Genomic DNA, 6,000 nt, shown 5'->3' on the forward strand with positions numbered 1-6,000 from the left:
ATCATCGTGATTCTCTACAATGCCAGACAGCCACTCGTCGATGCGATTTTCGAATTCTTCTTTGCCCTTGCGTAAGCTACTAAGCTCCTCCTTAGCCTTAGACTTGGCATTATTACGTTTCAAAGCACTGACGTATTCAAAGTGGTTTTCGACATACTCTTCGAAAGTTAAAGAGACTTGCTTCTGCTTCTCCTTCAACACTTTAACATTCTGGTTGCTGACCATCAATTCTTCCGCTTCTAGGTAGAGAGAATTGAGTTTGTCCACAATTGCTTTCAGCGTGGCCTTTGTCACAATCATGTTGTAACTATTCATGAAACGTCTTCAATCAAACTTCAGGTCGTCGTATGTCCCAAAGTTGAGAACTTTAATGTAGCGGCCGTAATTTACTTAAAAATCTGCGCAGCCTGGATCTGCACCGACCGCCGCACTAGGGGGTTTCCTAATTTGTCTTGAACGCAACACTGTCTGCCTGATGGTACAAATTTCTCCTTGGTTGCACAACAGCATTGGTTCTCTGTTAAACGATCAGAAACGTGTCACAAATCGGCAATAATACGCACATTCAATATGGCCGATAAACTTATACACTTACGAACATGTCACGTTAAGAAAGTCAATACTTCTTAAATCATACACAAACAGTATTACGACGTTTAACTCATACAATTTTCACATTCAAATTACGTACCAACTTGTTAGGAGTCCAGGACTGAATTACAGGCACTTTAACGGACTAAGACGTTTCAGCATTTCAATTACTTTAACTTTCATGTTTTTATAGCTACACATAAACACTAGTGTTAGAACAAAACATTTCCAAAACTAAATTGAATCAACTATGAACTGCGACAACTAAACTGCTGCTTACAGCACAGAAAGAAACTGTAAAACGTGGTCAGCACAAGATTGCGACACTAATGACATCACACGCATTGTTACGTTTGGAGATTTCTAACCAATCCTGGCAGACGCTTTGTTACGTCATAGTCAATGAAGTCAAATCACTGACATGAACTAGAAACAGGGAAATAAAGCACATACAAGTAATTTCTCGCTGTAACAGGCACTTTAAACGTTTGTTAAACAACAGGCTCCTTTAATGCACCACAAAATGTTTTTTGTTAAAAAAAGTTTTTTTGCCATAAATAGCTTTGCGAAAAGATATAACAGTAAAATATTAAATCTATGTCAAAGAAACATATTGAACCTACTATTAGCTGTAAACGATTCCGTTTTTGTACTTTCAACACCATTAGTTGTTGTACATTTGTAGTCGTCAGATTGTAAAACATCCGTGATGGTTATATATAACCTGGCACGTTTCAAGAAGTCCGAGCTTGCATCAGTGGCTTGGTAAACAGACAAAACTGTGTTTGTGGACAACGCTACTCCATTTCTTAAACAAATTATTTGAATGTATAAAAGCGCATGAGGTATAAGCATATTAAACTACCTACTTTTTCCATGCAACAGTAGGAGATGGATACCCAAAAGAAATACAATCAACCAAACGATGTTGGGTAGAACTGACACTGATTGCAGATTCAATAGTTATGTTTGGAGAAACTAAACACAATTAGTTAATAAAATTTAGCGGTTAGTAAATAACAAGCTAATCTTTACAGTGATCTGTCATAGACATTAACAATTCCATCCAATATAAAACAAACAATTTAAAAATAACATTTTTTTAGGAACTATAAGTATTCCGAAGCCACCTAAAAGGCATGTTTTGTTGTAGAATTATCAGCAATATTTTGCAACTGGACCAATTGCATTAATATTCAGCATTTGAACGACTTATTTAATCACAAACATTACTGCCAAGGTAGTGGTGTATATAGAATACATCGTTCAGACGTTTCGACAATCTCTGTTGTCATCATCAGTGCATCGACAACCTCTGTTGTCATCAGAGATTGTCGAAACGTCTGAACGATGTATTCTATCTACACCACTACCTTGGCAGTAATGTTTGTGATTAAACTACTTTTCAAGTCCGTGTATACTGTTCCTGAACGACTTATACCTTTAACTATGAGGTTCTTCGTTTTCGTTCCAGCACCAGGCCAGTTTGTAGCTTCACAAACATAATTTCCTGCTTCAGTTGCGTCTCTCAAAGTAAACGATAGCATAGATCGACCTGTGTAGTTGTTCGGTTGACTGGTGGTTTGAAAAACGTTGCTTGACGTTGAAAATGTCACTGCCGTCCCACTCCTAGATAAAAATACGGGCGTACGTTTGGTTTAGATATATTATTCATGCAGAATATTGAAATAACGACCTTTTCCATCGAACTGTTGGGTTTTTATATCCAACTGCTGTGCACGTAACTCTTTGTCGTGCTCCATACTGTGCTATTATTTCGCTTTTGTCGATCGAGTGTGTAAGGCTTGCTGCAAAAAGCGAACAGCATAGAGAATATCGGCCATCAGCAACAATTTCACATATTACCTGCTATTCCCAAATTGGCCGTTTCAGTAGTTGAACAGTTTGAGTTTCCAGTAATTTCGATCTGTAAGTTACCAACATGCGACTCAGTGACACTGTTTATTGTGTGACTGAAGCTGGTTCCGTTGTAATTATTTAAGAGCGTCATTCGTTGATTGTTGTTGTAAATTGCTGTGACGTTGAGAGGTTCTGTGTAAAGTCCTGATATTGTTCCGCTGATGGTGATTGATCCGCCATACAACACTGAGTAGCGTGCTTGAGAAAATGAGATGACTCTAGGTTCTGTATAAACACCGTTTACAAAACATTGATTGCATCGAATATATAAATTACGGAAGTGTACAAATTTTTCTGAAATAATTTTGGACATTTATTTCAGTCCTTTGACTATGTTCCAAAAAGAATTAAAACACATGGTAATTTAATTGCGATGAAAAACAAAACCTAATGCTGAGTCACTGTCACTCTTAACTAACAGCGGGAATGGTACAAACTTAACATTCTCTTAATATGTGCTTTAACATACTATTTAGAATACTTAACTAACAAAACTACATAGATCGCGCGGAATAAGACAACCGAACAAAAAAAACTGTCTATTGCGTACAATGTTAAGAATTATACATCCACTGTCGAAAATGTTGTCATATAGTTTTTAGGGAAACATGAAATCATAAGTTTTTGTGTTTTATTATATTAGCAAACCTTCATATTCGCAGATGTAGTAATTGTCCACGTCACAGCTACCAGTACCCCATCCCCATTTATTTGATTCTCGTACAAGTCGAACACACAGACCATTTCCAATATTTCCACCCAACCATGCTCCATATCCAACACTGGACCAGTGACCTGAAATAAAATTAAGCTAATAATTGCAGCAACACACAAGCTGTCTCGGGTTGGGGTGATGTCATTCTTAATGCTTTTTGTATCGTTTGAGGACCAAATTTATGTCGCCTTGTTTATTGCCACATAATTTAGCATAACTGTGGCAAAAACAAAGAAATGTTCGGAAAAGTACGATATTGAAGTTTAGTACCGACGTTAACGTGTAGAAAAAAATGCATTAACCTGTTTAAACTTTATCAGTTGCTAAACATGCAAAACCAAAATCTACAGACGAATCAAATATGTTTAGTAACTGCTCTATAGCAGGGCTTCTCAAACTGTGGGTCGCGACCCCAATTGGGGTCTGTTGTAGAATTATCAGCAATATATAATTAAGAGTATTGCCAGCCTAGTAGCCATGTGCCCCAGACTTTTTTATGCCTATTGTGCGCAAACAATGCGGAAAAGCAGATACCACAAGCGTCACAATATAGATTATTACGTCATAAAAACTAAGACTGTCATTCTGTGTATCAAGTCAGAATATAATTTAGGCTTTTTAGATACTATTATATATTATATATATATATATGCCAAGTATATTTCTTTACAGCATACTCATCAAGGGGTCGCGTAGAAATTTCTGTTGCAAAATGGGGTCGCAGAGCAAGAAAGTTTGAGTAGCCCTGCTCTATAGGAAAGTTTACAACCCAAACGTTGGAAAAGTTATTACCAATTACTATGACGCTTTGGAATGGTTGATAACGTTGTTAACAGCAAGTTGCGCGTTTTACCTTAACCATATGTACAAATGGGTAAACCTTCAGCCAAATGTTTTTGAAACATATGCCTAGATTTTTCATGGGTATTTAAATTTTCCCCCGGTTAATAACTTCTACTTTAGATCAAAGTATGTGCGCTTGTCATTTGTTGTTTGTCTACCAAAAAATGTCCAACACACAAAAAAATAATTGGTGAACAGATTGCGATTAACCTTGTACCGATTGCTAACTTGTTAGTGCACCACTTACCTTCTCCTGGTTCTTTTGTTGCAAATACAGTTTCATCCAGCCATTTAATCTTCAAATCACTGGGCTCTCTTTTACTTCCCAAATAGATATCTACGAGAAACTGGTTAAAGCTTTCACAATCAACACAACTTTGCAATGTTCGTTTACTCGCCATTAACAGAGCAAAAAAGTTTACGACCACCTTGAAATTCAAACCAAAAACTTACAAACTTGTCCGCTTGACCACTTTGCTTTTACTTTGTCTAGCAGTAGGCCTTGTGTTTCTGCATCTTTGATAATAGCCAGTTTTCCATCATTATCCTTACAAGCCTGGTTTGCAACGTCCCAGTTGCGTTGATTTGTAGATATCACATAAAAACGTCCTTTGCATTCTGCAGCTGACGTGTCTGCAAACAAACAACATTTTCGAAGCACCCTTTCACTAAATGAACTTGTAACATTGTTTAACTAAAAAACGACTTGAACTGACAATGAATATATTTTAAAAGAATATTTTAATTTTTTAGGAGAACCACCCTTAGGTTTGTGCCCCCTTGGTTGCACAACCGTCTTGAATCTGTTAACTACCATGCGATTGCTGTCCGTGACATTCTTCATTCGTTTACACTTTATGTGCCCAAAAAGCTTACTATTTTACTTGACAAACGTGCTGGTGTTATAAGCAACGTAACACAAAATAATTAGTAGACTTACGATAAGCAGTTTTACACAGGACAGAACAAAATATCATCAAAGATGCGAAAGGTCGACATATAATCTTCATTCCTTGGCTCTACTCAAAAGATATCTATACTGTTGCAAATCTCTGTACTAACCTACATGTAACTAAGCCAACCTCCTATCAGCTATAGATAGTAGTAAAGTAGGCGTTGTGTTATTGGTGCAATGTTTATTAAACCAGATGATGTCATTTAGAAAACCCACGCTTCCTTAGTCAAGTATTTTAAGTAACTGTCCGCAACGTCAACTACCTGATAAAGACCAAACACAAGTATTTTAAATTAATATGCAAACTAACAGAAACTAGTACAGTATTGAGACCTACAGTACACGATTGTATACTCTGTACCAATAGGGTGAAATAACCATCCCACGTGCATTGTAGGGGGGAGGGTGCATAGGCCTTGGGTCCCGACGATGTTTAGATACCCGTCCTACTTTTAATTAGTTTAAAGCTGAACATCTGGTTGTAGCATTCAAACAAAACCGCACATAAGTTATATGTTTGTCGTTGACTAAAAGTATGTGAAACCTGTTACCAGGACCAACTGCAACAGATTACCGACAGTGTTTATGTTTGGTATTTCTACTTATCGCTTACTTTATGTATTTTCTGTCGACATTCCAAAACAATTTGTTGGCAAACCTTTGATTAAGCTCCTGAAACATTTCAATCGTAATGTTAAATGTAACAATATTACAAAATATGTACATGTTTTTTTTTACCCCGGATGGAAGAGATAGAAGTCAGATACCCGAAAAAGGTACAATTGATGTGTGGGGTTTCGCCGTCTTGAACTGTCACATCGGTTGTTAATGATGAATGAATCGCCTTCTCTAGAATAGATACAACATGAGCTTAAAGCGTCAATACAAATAAGTTATTTCAAACCTCTTGCAGTAAAATTGCCGCCGCTCCAACAAAATTTGTTGCTTGACATCAGTATTTTAGAGCTTTTTGTTC

The sequence above is a fragment of the Phallusia mammillata genome, chromosome 7 (genome assembly GCF_965637545.1).
Source record: "Phallusia mammillata chromosome 7, kaPhaMamm4.hap1.1, whole genome shotgun sequence".
NCBI classification, from domain to species: Eukaryota; Metazoa; Chordata; class Ascidiacea; order Phlebobranchia; family Ascidiidae; genus Phallusia; species Phallusia mammillata.